At 46.4% G+C, this 17,377-nt stretch overlaps 1 protein-coding gene across 6 annotated transcripts in view; it reads left to right on the top strand.

The window, feature by feature from the left end:
• MYO18A (myosin XVIIIA) overlaps window positions 1-17,377 on the top strand; it is a 122,576-nt gene that overhangs the window by 12,185 nt on the left and 93,014 nt on the right. The window lies entirely within an intron of this gene.

The raw sequence follows: 17,377 nt of genomic DNA, 5'->3' as shown, positions 1-17,377 counted from the left end.
TCCTACGGTTGTGTTATGAGAGACTTCCAGAAATCGTTTCTTCTTATATTGCAAATGATGGGGGACACTTTTAGAAGGCCTGGTTGTGGTCCAAATGTTTATAAGAAAGCGATGGCGCCTGAAAACTTAATTCTGGATTTCAGTAGTTTTCATTATGCCAGCCCTGGGTTTTGTTGGTGATGATTTTTAAAGGATCAGGGATTATGAGGGGTGGATTTCCAAAAAAGATTCCTCTACATCAGTGTTTCTCAACCTTGACTACTTGAAGTTGTGTGGATTTCAACTCCCAGAATTCCCCAGCCAGCCATGCTGGCTGGGGAATTCTGGGAGTTGAAGTCCACACATCTTCAAGTGGCCATGGTTGAGAAACACTGCTCTACATAGACCAAGAGTAAAAGAAGAATGCTGGCTAGTATTTCTAGTTGACTGTGAGATCTGTGAGGGAAACAAAGGAGGAGTATTTGTTCCCCTTCATACCATGGGCTTGGATGGAGATTTAGGCTTCATAGGTAAGTCCTTCTGAGAAATCAGGGTTAGATTTTAGCTTAGCTGAAATCCCAGGATCCAAACCCGTCCAATTCTACGTGGCTTACGTGGAAGCTGTGAAAAGAAAAAGGGATGTTTTCTGGCTACACTCTTTCCATTCTTTGTAATGGGAATGGTCAGTATAGCAGCACTGACATTGCATGGTCAAAATGTTCTGTTCACACACAATCGTTCTTTGCACCCCATATCTCACAAGCAAGAAAATAGCTTGTTTAGGCCATCCAGCGAACCTGTGGCTGTTGAACCATAAGTTGGATTTAGAACTCTGGCATGTGCTCTTTGGCTGAGTCTGGGTGTTGGTGTGCGCGTTAAATGCATATTTTTAGAAGGGCTGGTGATTCAAAATGTATTTTTCTTCTTCATGAAAGCTATTCTGGGAAAAAGTAGCAAAGTCCCTCAGGCATAATTCCATTCAAAATAAGGATTTGTCGGTGCTGACATTTTAAGATTTAAGTGTGATACTAATTGTGGCTGAAGATGATGGTATGGAATTATAGTATAATTTTTCCTACCAGATTATATAGGCTGCACAATTCTGCTCTTTGTCTTCATCTTTACTTTGGTTAGAGGGAACAAAATAAAACAATTTGCTCTTTTCCTTAGCTTGTCTTTCTGATCTATACAGTGTCTAGTACAAGGCTGGTAACCTCTTTGGTCATTTTAACACTTCGGAGGGTCCCAGTGAAGGATTTTTGCAGCCACTGATCAAAATGCATTATGAACCTCTCCTTTTTCTCGTAGCGGATTTTCTGCAGAAAGGAAAAAAGATGGAAGTAGTGATGAATAATATAGAAGGATTATAAATGAAAGGCATTGTCTGGAGTCCCCTCCCTGTTTAAATTGTGCAGATGAGGCTGGATGATTGGATAAGAATGGCCTAATCTGGAAGCTCCTTTTGGTTTGTGATTTAGTGTCCATCAGGATACAGATTTTTCTGTCTAAGCAGTCTACCCGCCCAAGGCATTAAGGTGTAATGTTTTGGAAGAACGTGCCTTGCATAATATAGCACCCCTCCCCTATTCAGTAAAGCAGGTCACCCTTTTTAGGTTCCATATGGCCAGAAAAAGTCACGGCTGCTTTAAGGAGTCAGCTCATTAAAGCTAGTGCAACTTTTAAAGCAGCCGCATTCAGTCTTCAGGTTTGTATGGGATCCTGAAAAAGAACAGGTTGCTTTATGAATAGCAGAGAGATGCAGAGCTTGTGCTCGCATAAGGTCCAACATACTTCTTCCAAATCATATTTGAAATGTGTTCCACTTGGTTGAATAAGATTCACTGCTACAGTTTTTGTCTTGTTCTCACTACTTTTCAAAAGGTGGTGGTGTTGATCTTTTTAATTTTTTAAAAATTGTATTGAGGAAATATAACATACAAACAAATAACTACAACAGTGGAATGCACAAGTGGCCGTAGAGATCCCCCCCACCCCACCCCCCACTCCCCAACATAAGTTGGTGGAGTTCATCTGACCACTGCTGTATCAGTCCTTCCTTGGAAACCCTGTGCCTTACGGGAGCATGGCCTCACATTGTGTGGATGGGAGAAAAGGCCTGTAGACAAAGAATGAAGGCATCAAGAGTAGCAACGCAATAATTGGGTGACCCATATTCCCCTTGTTAACTGCAGCACACTCTTGCTTAGTGCCAAGTCAGAGTCTGGAGTGTGGAGACAACCAGAGCATTTGGCAGTCTTGCCCCTGAGTGGCCTCTCCCTGTTTGCTGAACTTGGAAGTCTCCAGAAAATTAAGCAGCAGAAAAGATGACTGGAATGTTGCTGGGGGAAGACCATAAATGAACTTGGTTGAATACATGTAAGGGCTCATGTCTGAGCCTACACAGGTGGTCATAAAAGCCATGAAGCATTCTAACTTCTCTGCCCTTATTGTATCAGCAGAGCGTGCTCCACTGCCCATATTTAGGGTGACTTGCTCCCTTTTGGGTGGCACGATGCAGCAGGAAGATCTATTTCAGGGTCACCAAGAGACGTTTGTGCTACCCTTTGTTGATAAAATCACTCAAATTCACTCAATCAACTCTGCACGGGTAGGGTCCAAAGAATCAGTGGAATAGTACCTTGTGAAGTTATCTGGATTCTTTTCAGCTATTGCTTCTGAGGAAGTGGGTAGAGTAATCTCTGGAATGAGCTCTGCCACCTGTGGGCTAGACCCATGGCCCATCTGGTTTCTGTGTCAGGTGAGTGGTTGAGTCAGGGAGGTAGTGCCTTGCTAAGATAGGGGATGATTTGACCACCTTGAAGGAGGCAATGTTGCATTCCCTTGTGAATATGCCCTTCCTGGATCTGACCAATTTAGATAACCACTTCTCAGATTCTAACCTTATCTTTTTAGGAAAGGTTGTTGACAATGGGTGGGCCTCCACCTGCAAAGCAACCTACATAAAGCAGATTATCTGCGTTCCTTCCAATCGGGATTTAGGCCTGAGCATGGGATGGAAACAATGTTGGAGATTCTGGTTGATGATTGTCAGGACCTACAACCCTCCTGGTCCTGTTAGTCCTTTCAGCGGCTTTCAGTGCCATTAATCATGGTATCCTTCAAGTAGTTCTGCTCCTTTCTAAGCGGGTAGTTCCAGTTGATGGTGGTTGTGGGGAGGATAAGACATCCCTGTTCTCTGTCATCCCTACTGTTTACTAACTATATGAAACCACTGGGTGAAGTCATCATCAGCCAGTACAATATAAGGTATCATCAGTATGTGATGATGCGCGCGCACACACACACACACACACACACACACACACTGAGAGAGGGGGAGAGGGAGAGAGTGTATCTCTTTCCAATCCAGACCCAAGATTCTGTGGAAGTCTTGATCTGGTGTTTGAAAGTTGTAATGGGCTAGAGAAGAAGGAAGAAGCTGAAATATTTCAGTAAGATGGAAACCATCTAAGGTGGCCTTCAGTTGGTGTTTCAGTTATGACTCTACCTAGAGCAGAATGCCTGATAACAGTTGCCCTCCCCTGTTACCTTGAGGCTGGACTACTGTAACGTGTTCTACTTAGGGCTGCCTTTGAGTTAGGGTTAGTATGTAACCCTATGCACTCAATGGGTACAGAAGCTGCAATGGGTACAGAAAATGCACCCCATTTTCTGGTGGGTGAGAGCTACCACAGGCATACAACATCAGTGCTGTGGGCACTGCACTGGTTGCTAATGGGCTCTTGACTATCATTCAAAGTTCTGGTTGCTATCTTGAAAACCCTCCATAGTTTCACACCTGGTTATCTTCAGGACTGTCTGCTTTGTGGAGTGCCAACCTGTCCAGTGCATGCTTTCCCATAGGAGGATCAGGAAGGGGAGCTCCAACCCTAAGAAATAGCCAGTCCCCAGATATTTGAATGGTGCCCTCTCAGAATAGTTCCAAAGGGCATTTGATCTCTAGTGTCACTGAGGGTGGTTGTCGGCTGTAATCTAAGGGAATAGTTTTAGGTGGCTTTTACCATTTTAAGGGATCTGTGTACATGTCAACTGCCAGGCTCCCAATAGGGACTTGCTGTCTATATATACTGTCCTCTAAGGGGCTACTGGCATTTCAGTGAAATTTAAATGTTATTTAGAATGCTTCAATCTCATTACAACCCCAGTGGCCCCTTGGAGACCTCCATATGCTTTGTCATGCAAGGAAGCTGACTAGAGCATTTCTTTTGACATGAGAATAATGGACGAATGTGTCTTTCTTTCCAGTGGAAGGGAAGCACGTGTTATTTACATCCCTTGAGCCAAGTGTGCGGCATGTGATGTTGAAAATCACATGCCAATGAAGCTGCTAAGAGGGGCTTGTGGTAGAGAAGCATGATGGGGTTATGAGGCCTGTGTGGAAGCTGGCAGACGCTGAGGAGGCTCTAAGTGGAGGAGAACCCTGCCCTGAAATGGGTGGACAAAGGGGTGCCAAGTGGAACTGCCGCTGGGAGGACCATGAGGTTCTGGATGCTTGCTTAGAAGGCTGAAGGGAGGCCATGCCAGATGTCCACCACAGCAATCCACAGTTGTGGGATGTGGCTTCTGGCTTTGAACTTAGTGGCGTCTTTGGTGCTCTCCGAGCTTGGTTGTTTGCTCGCAAACGTTTCATTACCCAACCAGGCTACATCATCAGTGTGAGTGGGCATGAGGTTTGCTGCCTGTTTATATATATAGTATTGATACTACTGAATTTAGTATCCTGCAAATAGATATAAACAGGTGTGCTCAGGCATGCAGATTAATGCATCGTGTTGGACTAATATTTTTTATTAAAGTGAACGTATTGGCTTTAAGCCTCTTCGTTTGGATGTAAGACGCTTGTTGTCTGTTTCAGACCTGTTTCTCTCCAAGCCATTCATCTTTCCGGTCTGGCTAAACCCTTCATCTTCCTTGCGATTCCCTGGTAGCTGTTGGAGCCTCCGACTGCTGTTCGGTTTTCTGTGTCTTGTATAAACCCCGTGCATATGGGTAGTATCATCAATGAACCTATTGGTCATGTTAAGAGCTTGTTGTACCAAAATATTTGTGTGAATGTTTCCTTTCCCCCTGAAATGTATCAGGAAGTGTTTCTCAAGCTTGACCACTTGAAGATGTGTGGACTTCAACTCCCAGAATTCCCCAGCCAGCATGGCTGGCTGGGGAATTCTGGGAGTTGAAGTCCACACATCTTCAAGTGGCCAAGCTTGAGAAACACTGGAATAAGGTTTCAGAAAGAAAAAGCTGGTAGTCCCAAGATCATTTTACTCGGCTTAGCTCTCCCTCTTATTCCCTTTCCTTTCAAGTTTCAGCTGTTCTGTTCTTCTAAGCTCACCTCACAAAGAAGCCACATTCTTCACAAGAGTGTTCTTTTTTGTTCTTTTAATCAGTTCTGGCAGGAAGAGCTAAATGCTTCTGGGGGCATCGTCTGTTAAACCTAGGCTTGGAGAAAGGTGTCATAATCTCAGTCCTGCACAAATTCATTTGGAAGTTCAGGAACATTTCAGAAAGTTTTATGAAATCACCTTTAAGAAAAAAATGTAATTTGTTTCCCGGTGTCTTTACTGTGACGTTGCTGTTTAATTAATTTTTAATTTTTAACTTGTCTAATCCACCCTGGCTCTGTCTAAATTGGACCTTGCCATAGCAGTTGCTCAGCTCTCGTTTCTGTGACTTCTTCAGCCTGGTGCAAAGTCTTTCCCGTCTGGTACAGAGGTGTTAGAACTGCAATGCCCAGAATTCCATTGGCCGTACTGACTAGGAATTCTGGGTGTTGTAGTTGGAAGACATCTGGAGGGCGCCAGTCTGGGGAAGGCCGCTGTCCGAGTACCAGTGAGATGTGGAATGGCCTAAATGAGAGCGGTGGCTTTTGTTAAGAGTCACAGCCCTCGCTCTGAGGTCGTGGGGAGGGTAGGCTGGCTTATCTCGCAAGTTATCCTCTTCTAGAGCGATTGTCTCGCTTTGTTTGCTGGAGTCTTCTGGAGCTCCTTACCCTATCTGGTGATGATGACCCCTGTGGAGCCCCGGGACTTTGGGACTGTTCCTTGCACACTGATAACCACTTGGCTGGGCTGTTCCTCTGCTCTGTACGCCTGAGTGCCCTTGAAGACTCTGTCTTCCTAACTCCAGCAGGTACCGAACAAGGGAGTCTGTTCCTTACCCAGACGGCCTGGGCATTTGCACCCTCTGCCAGTTCAGGTCCAGGCCTGCCCAGGTACATCTTTCTCCCTTTAGCATGGAGGTGAGACTCCTACGGATACGGGTCAGAGTATTCTCAGCTGTGGCATTCTCATTATGGAACTTGCTACCCTCGGTCCTTCTCTGCCCTATGGAATAGCCTCCCCCCTGGGATTTGGAGGGTCTCACCCTCTTGGCCTTCCAGAAGGCCGTGAAGACCTGGCTTTTCCCCTGGGCTTTAGGGCCAGCATTTTGGATGAGCCCAATATGAGAGCCGGTTTGGGGTAGTGGTGAAGGTGCTGGACGAGAAACCAGGAGACGGTGACTTTGGGCCAGTCCCTCTCTCTCAGTCCAACCCACCTCACAAGGCTGTTGCTGTGGGGAGAATAGGAGGAGGAAGGAGTGTTAGGTATCTTCACTACCTTGAGTTGACCAATACATATAAAAAAGATGGGATAAAATAACAATAACGATATAGGCATGCAATGGTTATATTGTGCCTGTTTTTCTTCTTTGCCCTGGATTATTTTTAATTTTAGTGAAGTGGTTTTGTACTATTTACCGCCCAGAGTCATGTATTTAAGATAGGCAGCCATATAAGTTTTCTGAGTAAATAAATAAATATTTACCAGAGGGTGGTTTTTTTTTGGTCTGGGTATTTGCATTATTACCCAGACACCCACCCACCCCAAATAATGCTGGTTGGGGAATTCTGGCAATTTGTAGAAACTTTGGAGGTCTGTGAGGGCCACACCTAAATCTTTCCATGGGCTTCCTGTGGCCCCAGTGCCTCAGATTATGGAGCTCTGGCAAATGCAACGGGCAGCTAACTGAACAAACTGTGTGAGAACAAGCCATAGCTTATCTTGCTCATCCTGATTTGTGAAGCCAACTCTTCTGTGGGAGCTCATTGGTCGTTTGTGCTCAGCTGGGAGACTCAAAGCGGGGTTGAAATGGTAGTTTGTTCTTTGTATTCAGTCAATTTGCAGCATTCACAAAATTTCATGCAAATCTTGTGTTTCAGTTGTGGTATTCCCCACCCCTCTAGCTCTTTTCTTTTTTTTTTAGAAAAGGGGAGTTCATGCTGAACAGCAGCACCTGCCTTTGTAGAAACGAAGAGATCAGCTGCTCTGGAACAAAGCCTGCCCATTGTGAACAAAGCCCCTTCTGCAGAGCTGTAGGGCTCCTTGTTGTGTGGAGAGATGAGGGAGGAGCAGAAAACACCCCAGACCAGCTTGCAGAGCAGGCTCACAATTATGGGCACAGCACCCTCCCCTTCCCCATTGGCTGAAGCATTGCATAACCGTGGGCAGCAGCCATCCCTTTGTCCTGGCTGTGGCCAGATTTTCCAAGCTGTTCGTAGTTTTTCATCTTACTGATTCCATGGATCATGGGGCTAGGACCCACCATCCTGAATGGCCCTTTGGTAGTTTGTACCTCAGGGACCTGGGGTTCTTAAAAGCATTTTGTAGTCCTTGCAAGCCAGCTAACCAGGATTTCAAAGCAGGAGTTGCCCTGGCACAGCCTGAAGCCCTCTAGAAGTTTTTGGGTGTCCCTCCCAGAATTTCCAGCCAGCAGCACTTCTGTAATCACTCACCAGATTTGGGAAAGCTGATGGTAAAATCTTTTCTGTGCATGCCCTGTGTTCTCCGTCAAAGGCAAAGAAGCAGAATCCAGAAACTCCCATAGCCAGTCCCTCTGGAGGTTCACATCATGTTTGTATAGTTCATTTCTGAATAGCACAATGACTTCTGACTCTCATCCAGGTGAACTTGTGGTGGTGGTGCCTAACAATCTGCACCGAGTTTCCTGCCACGATGGGCAGATTAGGGAGCAAGTTCCAGCAGGGTTAGGGTTATTTGACAGGTACAAAAGGAGCAGGTGGGTTGAAGTGACTTGGAAGTGCTAGGACATTCTAGATGGCCACCTACTTAGGCTGTCCAACTGTCAGAATGAGATTTTTCAGTGCCTCCAAGTCTTGTCTTCTACTGTGGGCTACCAGTGGAATTGCAATGGACTGTTTGGACTTCAGGATCTAGCAGCTTGGAGTGGTGGTATTCATCCCACTTTTACCCAATACTTTGAACCATAAATTGTCCAAAGAGCAGGGTTTTTACAACATGCTAAGCCACAAAACAGACAAAATCAACCCTCCCCCTCACCATGCTTATCTGCAGCCAGATGCCGCCGCAGGTCTTTAGGTGACCTGGTTAAGTATGCTGATTTATCCCAGCCAAAATATCATATTGTAGGTAGGAAGTTTGGCCAAGCTCTGCACAATCGTGGTTAGGCATCTAAACTCTCTCTGAGCATGTCTGTTTACGGTGAATTGAGCGGGGGGGGGGGCGGGTTGAGGAAGGCAAGCTGAGGGAGGGAATCAAAAGATATTCCCACAGAGGGAGAGAAAAGCAGAGCCAACGTAGAGGGTCCAAGTGATCAGAAGTACAAAGAGTGCAGATGTTGCTTTTTCAAGCTGAGAGTTGCTACTGAAAGTCTCAGGCATCTCCTTCCCCCTGAACTACGCAGTTTCATGCTTTAGCTTTGCTCGGGATGCGGCGCTATGGGGAGCAACAGCAATTCATCCTTTTACCTGCTGAGTCTTTCAGGCTTTGCAAGGTCCTGGGTGGGGCTGTTGCTGTTGCCTTATATTTGGGAGCTGCAGTGACGAATTGGGGCTAGGGGAGGAGGAGTTGGGTCACAGGGAAGAAATGCCACCCTTACAAGATTACAGCTGGAATGGGCAAAGAGGTCTGCCAGGTCTCCCCATTGTGTCCATTAAAACCACCAGAAGGGACATTAATTTGGAGATGGAGGAAACAATTGGACTGGCCTTCCCCACCTTGATGCCCACCAGATGTTTGGGGCACATGCTGGCTGGGAATTTTGGAAGTTACAGCCCAATGCATCTGGAGGGAACCAGGTTAGGGAAGGCTGGTCAGGATAAATTTCTGTTCTTTGTTGCGGTGACGTGTCAGAAACGTTGGGGCTTTGGGGGAAAAGTGCTCTCTAACTGAAAACCTCCACAAACCTGCTGTGTACATTTACTTGGCAGAGGGCTAGAAAATTGCAACTTCCCCATTTCTGAGCTCAGAAGTAAGTACCGTACAGCTGTTTTCAGTATAGTCCAGTAATTAAATAGCTAATTGAAATGTAGGCTGAGGAAACCTGATTTTGGGAAACAATTAAGGCTGAGGGCTTGTAGGTCAGCCTATTTATGGGGCTGTAGCTTCTGGAGGGACTTTTCTGGCTGCCAACATTTTAGTACAGGTAGTCCCCGGGTTAAGAATGCCCAGTTTAAGGATGACCCATAGTTAAGAACAGAGTCTGTTGTAGCAAAATTTGAGTGAAATACACAACGATTCAAGCTAAATACACAATGGTTCGAGTTCGTTACACAATAATACTTGTACAGTATTATACAATACACACAGATTTGACTTAAGGACAGACTTTGGGAACAGAACTCATTCTTAAACTGGGGACTCCCTGTAGTGTGTTCTCTTTTGATCTGCAGGTTGTGGAAAAGAGCATAGTTGAGTAGTGAAAAAGCTGCCTGCAGATTGTTCAGCTTGAGGTTCAGCCAGGTTGAAGGGCTTCTGACTGAAAAATTGGACAGCAGTGGCAGTCAGGCTTATTATTGGCCTGACTCTGCAGACAAGGCAGCTTCTCATAATCTTGCAAGACCATCCCGACCCTGATCCCACTTCTTCATCTTTGTGCCAGCAGAGTCTTCATAGGCTTCAACCGACCCATAAAAAGGTCAAGGAGATGAAATTGCAGAGGCCCACATTATTGTCCTGCTTCCTTTTGTCTTGCTTCCTTCCCTCCCTGCACTGTCCAGCTGCCAGAAGGTTTCCACTGTCTTCTGCTTGGCCTGATGCACCACTTGCATGGTTGTGTTCCTGCCTTTTAGTCCTCATTGTTCAGATAGGAGAAAGAAGTTTGAGGGAGCCAAACGCTTGTTCTGAAACTTCATAGAAGATCTTTCGTTGCCCCCCTTTTATTCCCCAGCAAATATTAATTAATAAACTAAAATTGCTGCTGTCGACTTCCTCAGGAGGAGAAAACCTTGCAAGTAGACTGAACTGTGGTTGGAATATAAGCTGCTGCTGGTTTGCTGTAGACAAGGTTGACCTGGCTTGTGAAGCAGTCTAGACTGCTCCTGAAGCTTCTTCTAGGGGTACATGGGTGCCCTTGTGATGGCAGCATGCTTGGATGCCTGGCTGCGGTGTCTTGCCACAAATGTGGAATAGTTTGCCAAAGAGGTTTTGGTTCAAGAGGTGGCAGAGTGTGTCTTTCTACTCTGGAAGAACAATGGCTGCCCTAGAAGAAGCAACAGAAGGCCTTTCATGTACCAAGAGGGTCAGTGATCTTGAAACATGAGGAGGGAATTTCTTACATCAAATAAATGCCCCAGGATTAAGTAACAGCCTTGCTGGAGCAAGGAAATTTTCTTCCATTGCTGTGGTGAGAATTTTTCTTCTTTTTTTGCACTGGAAGATTTCCATTGTGCCTAGAGAATGACCGTTTCTATATTGTCAATTAAAAAATTATCAGATTAATCTTGATCCAGCAGTGGAAGTGTTTTATTTGGTCTCCTCCACGAGAGAAAGTTTTGCTTCTGGATAATGCTCTCAAGTGCTTCATTAAAAGGACAGGCACTCCCCTTCTGATGCTTCTTATCTTCTGCCCCCATGTAGGCATCACAGAAACTGTTTTCAGAATTTGAAACTTCACATCTAGGCAGCAGAATAAGCATGCACATTTCACACAATTATGCATCTTATTGCATAATTGACTTGAAGAACTAAATTTGGCTGAATCTCCCTCTCTCCTTTGTCTTCTTCCTTCTTTGTTGGTAAGGATACGCCTAACCCAGGGACATGCATGAAGAAGTTTTGGAAAAAGGCTCAGTGGAATGTTTGCTTAGGAGCAATCAGTACCCCTGATCTTTGAGCACAGAACTGGAGGCAGGGTCTGAAAAGGAAGGAGATGTGCCATGTTGGTAGATCTGGGTCAAGAAGATAGCTGAGACAAAGAGGGAGAACCTGTATGTGAAGAAAAAGTGGAACCAGAGTGCAGTGAAAGAATAGATTGCAACCCCCTGTGCTGTACTGAAGGCCTGACATGCTGGAAGAAAGTATATAATCCAGCCTTCTCCTACCTGGTGAACCTTAGATATGCTGAAACTGGAGTTCTCAATACATCTGGAGGGCACCAGTTTGAGGAAGGCTGGTATAATCTGTTCATTTATATATTTGTGGCTCCCAGCTAGTGAAGTTCTGGCACGCTGTTCAAAATTATTCCAGGCTGGCCGGTTTTGCTTCTCCACGTATTTTCTCCTAGAGCAAACTACACCAGATTGCATCTGTGACACCTTTGGGGAAGGGTTAGCCACTGCCCTCAATGCACCCAACCCTGTTCCTGTTTTTTGCAGTCACTTGATAAATTGAGTGGAAGGGAGGGGACTCCTCTCGCTTCTGGATGAGCCCAGAGTAGAAGCATTGCGTCATATTCTGCCAAGTCTTGGGAAAACAGGACAGAGTCGAAAGTGCATGTTCTCAGCAAGTATTAAATCAGTCTAGACCAGTGTTTCTCAGCTGCAGCAACTTTAAGATGGGTGGACTTCAACTCCCAGAATTCTGGCTGGCTGGGGAATTCTGGGAGTTGAGGTCCACCCATCTTACAGTTGCTGTGGTTGAGAAACACTGGTCTGGATGGAGCCCTTGTGTCCGTTTTGGTTTTCTAGGGCCGGGGTGCAAGGGGATGCTGCGTGCCAACCCCCTTAACCCAGATGTCCTGAAGTAGAGGTGGGATTGAGGCTGCATTTCCCCTCCTGGCCAGCTCTGCAGCCTGGAATGTTTCTGGTCCTGATTTAAATAAAAAAATTATTCTCCCTGCTTTTTAAAACAGGAAATGATATACATACTTTGGTCCATGGCTCGGAATTCTCTTGCGTTGGAGAAACGTGCTTCTCTGCAAGGAGACGGATATTCCAGGTTTTCTGCCCTCTTGATTTAAAACTATGGCGATGAGAGGAAAAGCGATTATGGAACGGAGGCGTTTGCTCCTGGCCTTCATCGGTCAGTCTGGGATGGGTCGATGGGAGCACTCAAAGGCCTCCCCTGGAGGTGCTTCCGGCCAAATTGGAGAAAAATGAAAAATCAAAACGCCCTTGGGGTCTCTCCCTTTTCCTTCTCCTCTGCTGGGCTGCTTGGTGGGAAACCCAATTTCCCCCGGAATTTAAATGCAGGCCGCCACAAAATAAAAGCAAGAGTACAAAGAAGAGCAAAATTACTGTAATTAGTTTTCAGAGAAAGGAAGGGCTTTCCTTAACTAATAATTCTCTGCAGGGCCTGGCTGTTACTGGTGGGCTTTTCTGTCTTTCAAGAGAGAACATTACCCACACCTTGGTGCTTCTGTGCGCAATTTTTCTTTGTGCCTGAGATGTTGGAGAATTGCTGCCAGTCCTGGATTCGGTGGGCCGACGGTCTGACTTGATACGAGGTAGCTTCATGTGCCAAAATCCATGATGGGTCTTTTGAGGGACCCTTGGCCCCTCTAGAAAGTTAACGGGCCAATTCTAGGTTGCAGACGTTCTGGGCACTCGTCAGTCCTCTTGTCCCAGTTGAACTGGCTGCGTAGACGAGGTCATGCGCAGTGACGCACGCGCTGCTCTTTTGTAGAGGGAAGATTGGAAGATGGGCAGGCTGTTTTTTTGAGATCATTGACTCCCCTTGCCGATCTTCTACAAGATAAGCTTCCAAGAAATACCACAGACTCCCAGGAACCTTGTTGGGAAACTCTAATGCTTTGCTTGCTTGTTTTTTTAATCTCTCTGTAAGATTTTTTTTTTTAAATACATGGGAGTTTTGATGGATTTGTTTACACTTGTGGCACAAATCATCCATTTAACCTTTACACTGCAGGGAGTCCTCTGGTCTAGCTCTGGAAAAATGCCATTGGTGGAAGATAACTCATTTGATTTGTGGCTGTGCAGTGCAAGGGCAGAAAAAGCCCAGTTATTCGAAACATTAACTCCTCACCACCCTGAAAGCAAAGGGCCCATATCCAAAAGGAAGGAAACAGTTGCAGACCCAGCTCAGCCTCTTCTAGCTGTCCTGGGGCACCACTCCCATTAGCCCACCGGTATGGACAAGGCCGCTCTGCTGGAGGGAAATGGGAGTTGTAATCTAACCTACTCAAAGGCACCATGCCTGGCTTTGTAGATGAAATTCCCTGCAAAACAGCGCCCTGATGAAATAAAGGAAATGTCAAATTCTGCCTTTTCTGCCCCTGCTCAATATTGCATGTCCATATTGCTGTAGATAGGAGCATCTAATCGGGCTTTTTGTATCGTAGCCTGTGGGGGGTCACAAAAATCAAAGCAAATAGTCTTCTAAACTATTTTAAACCAGAAACTATACAAAAGGGAATTGCTGAAGAGTATGATTTTATCACAAAAAGTTGAAACCATACTTTTAATGGGCCTTCCCTACCCACAAACTTCAGGACATACCGGGACTGCAATTCTGAGAATTTCTGATCGGCGTGGCCATTGCAGTTATCTTGGCAATTTTGACAACTTGTTTTCAAATAGTCAAATATATTTTATCTGCAGAAGGCATGGGGGAGAACTATCTTTGAAATTAATGGCTGTATCAGATAAATAGGATGGTGGTGGTGGTGATGATGATGATGATGATGTTGTATGAAACGTGTGAGCCATTTGACTCTCAACGTCTCTGGACAGCTCACAGCAACCAAAGAAATTACAGTCAATTCAGTAAAACATTGAAGATAAAAGATGGCAAACCCGATGAAGCAAGGGTCTCCTTCTCCCTCACCAAAGGCCTGAGTGGAGATCCAGATCTTTATGGGTCTTCTAAACACCAGCAGAGTGGGGGCCATCCAGATCTCAGATGAGCCAAATTGTTCCCAAGCCAGTGACCTTGCTCAGGTAAATTATGTCTAGGATGTGATTGTCCAGCAGGCAAGTAAAAACTAACGGGTCAGAGTTCCCCCACCTTTAGTCCACAGACAAAGTCTGTTCTGGGAGGAATTAGAAGAATCACAAGTATTTGGAATAGCCCAGATTCTGCACTGCCTGGGAAGAACTGCCTTTCCTGGTGCTGTGTATGGTGGATAGGATCCAAGCTAAATTCATTGTGTTTGGCTTCTCTTGAGATTTCAGCAGGCATTACTCACATGTTCGAGAGTTTCTTTTTGTAATTATAAGGTTAAGGTTCCATCTTCTCTTTTTCGGAAGTGAAGGCTCAGATTTTAGGAAGCTGCATTTAAAGCTTAGGGCCGGTGGGTTTTCTGTTCTTCTGCAAAATCATAGCATTCACCTAAGCCTTTTGGAAGGTGGTAATGAGAACGGAGAACTAACAACTAACTTCTGTACTCTGTTTCTAAGCCCTTCCATAAGTAGTTGGAATTAGAGTCACTCTATGGATTTATATGCTGAGGTGTATCCCCTAGTAAATAATTCGGGATCCTGGCAGTGAGTCTTCCCTCTGAGATTGCACTGGGAATAGTCTATCTACAGGGAATCTTTGCTTACTGACTGCCTTGTGTAGTGACCGTTTGAAGTTACGATGGTGTAAAAATGCGACCAGTCCTCGCATTTACGACTGTCACAAGCGTCCCATGCTCATGTGATCGCCATTTGTGTGCTTCGCAACTGGCTTGCAACAAGCAGAGTTAATAGAGAAGGCAGAAGTAAACCATAAGTCGTGGTCACATGAACTTTCGCTTAATGACTGCAGTGCTTAGCTGGTCCCAGTTGTGTTTGCTAAGTGAGGACTGCCTGTACTCAGGTAAATAAGGCATTGATGGTTGTTTTGAGGAAAAGAAAAGGAGTGCATCAAAAAGATGGATTCAGACCCAGGTCCATCTCCAGGGTATTTTCTGGATTCCTCTGGAATTGCCGCATCCCCACTGTCCCTGAGGACAAGCTTTGAGCATGGGCAGACAGCTTCTAGGCCAGGAGTGAGCAAAAGCTATGTCAGCGGCCTGCTGGACAGTTGTCTGCAGGGGATACTTGTCTGGCTCCCGAAATCCATCGAACTGGCCATGCTGAGAGGTGGCGTTTGGATTAACTGGCGTTAGTCTGATCCAGCAAAAATTCCACACCCAGAGATGCTCTCAATCCAGATTATCTTGTTGTGTTTCACTGGTACTCGTAGCCTGTTGGCATTTCCATTTTTATCCCACCTTTCTCCCCAGAGAGCCCTTTCCCCAGAAATCAGCAATCTGGCATACAGCACGTGACATGGGGCTCAGCCTAGAGGCGGACTCATGTTATTCCAGTTGTCCTTCCTGAGACTTGATTACTGTCTCAAGGGTTCCTTGGAAGGTTGTGAATGTGGCGCTTCTTGGGGGGCCTCTGCGTCCCAGCATTCCCCTGCCCTCCAGAGCCCACGCCACCTTGGCCTGCCTGGGTAGGGGAACGTGGGTTGCAGCCGGTGTCAAAGGAGTCGGAAGGCGGGAAGGCTGCCTCTGCCCTTGCAGACTCTGCAAGGAAAGGAATGAGTGGAATCTGCTGGCAGAGAGCAGAACCCGGGGCTGCCAAAAGCCAGATGTTTGCAGGGAGGGCGCCCGAAAGAGCTGGATTCCTGAGCCTCGGCAGGGCAGCGGGGAGGAGGGCTTCGTGATCCCTCCCCAGGCGCTGCTCCCTCCGTCCTTAACTAGCAGAGCAGCAAAGTCGGACGTCCCTGGGGCAGCCAGAGGCCAAGGTGGGGCCAGCACGGGGAGGCCAGAGGTGTTAGGATGATCTGGCACCAGCGCAGAGCAGGACTTCTGCGGTTCTGGGTTCTTGCTGGGTGGGCTCCTGATACTGCCCATGATAGCGAAAGGCCTATAGCCCTGAGGAACCCTGTCTTAAGGGACTGATGGCAGGCCAGCCTCTTGAACCCCACCAGTGGAGGGGAGCCCCTCACCCATCTGGGCCATTGGTTCCCTTCCTCAACTGTTCTTACCATTAGGATGTTTTTGCATGCAGAAAATCTCCCTGGCTAGTAGGATTGATAGAGAGGCTGGGTCTCTGCTTGGAAGCTTGACCAATGGAGTGACTTGGCCAGGCCCTGCGTCCTTGAAGCCTCTTCCAGCTGTTTCCACAGTGGTCTGGCTTCTCCTTCTTCGCCACATGTGCCCATCAGTCATTTCAGCTTCTCTCTGTGTCTTCTGCCGCCACCCCCCCGTTTATTTTTTTTTCTTGAGGGAATCCAGAATAACCAGAGGATTGCAAACATGCAGGTGTGAGGGTTCGTTTTCTGCCAGAGCATTCCTTGCTGTGAGTTTTTGCTTAAGAGGCAATATTTTTATAATTCTTTCTGACGGATCTTTTTTTGGGAGACGTTCATGAGGATGTTTGCCGAAAGCTCTGCGGGAGGTTAGTGGAGCAGATCTGAGCATTGCGTTTGGATTGTTCTTTACAGCAATCGCAAGGTTGGAGCAACTTCCTTGGAAGAAAATGGGAAGTGTTTCAAGGCTTGGTAAAATAAGGGACAAAAGGCGATATAGTGGAAGATTTATGCAAGGACGCCTGGAAGGCATCTCTCTCCCTTTCTCTTGTAGGTATGTGCAAGCACAGGCGTGCCCATACACACAATGCTTCTCACTTTGTCAATATTAGTCAATACTAGTCAATTTCTGGAGTTGAAATTGACTAATACACCGCATCCCTATGTGGAATTTGTTTCCACAAGGTTTAATGATCCCCATGGACCTGGAGTAGTTTTAAAAAGTTGAGATAAATTTGTAGAGACGTCTCTTAATACCTGTCAGCTGCAATAACTAAGTAAGGCCTTCTCATTCAGAGCAGTCTACCTTGGGAAGGCAGCCACCAAAGCAAGTTGCCTTCTTGAAGGGGACTCGGCCTGCCCTCATTGGAAACAGGATTCTGGCAGGACGAGCTCTTCCCGAATACCCTGGTCTTCCCGGCTGGGGATCGCTGGACAGTGTCAGTGGGCAGGCCAGAGGAGATTGTGGGTTTTGTGTTTCCTGTCCTTGGACACAGAAACGAGGTGAGATCCCGGTTTGCATCCTGTCCCGTTGGCAGAGCGTCAAGCCCTGGAAGAGGCGGCTTTTCTGCTAAAGCTGCTGTGGGCATGATCTGGGTCTTCTTCCAGAGTTAATCTGTTTCCTGGAGCGCAAGGACTGCAGATTGCTCTGGTATGTGTGGTTGCCACTTTGCGCA

The sequence above is a fragment of the Python bivittatus genome, unplaced genomic scaffold (genome assembly GCF_059951505.1).
Source record: "Python bivittatus isolate LINGU-HERP-01145 unplaced genomic scaffold, Pbiv_v1 ctg000240_np1212, whole genome shotgun sequence".
Classification (NCBI taxonomy): domain Eukaryota; kingdom Metazoa; phylum Chordata; class Lepidosauria; order Squamata; family Pythonidae; genus Python; species Python bivittatus.
This window is presented reverse-complemented; position numbering and strand designations above follow the sequence as displayed.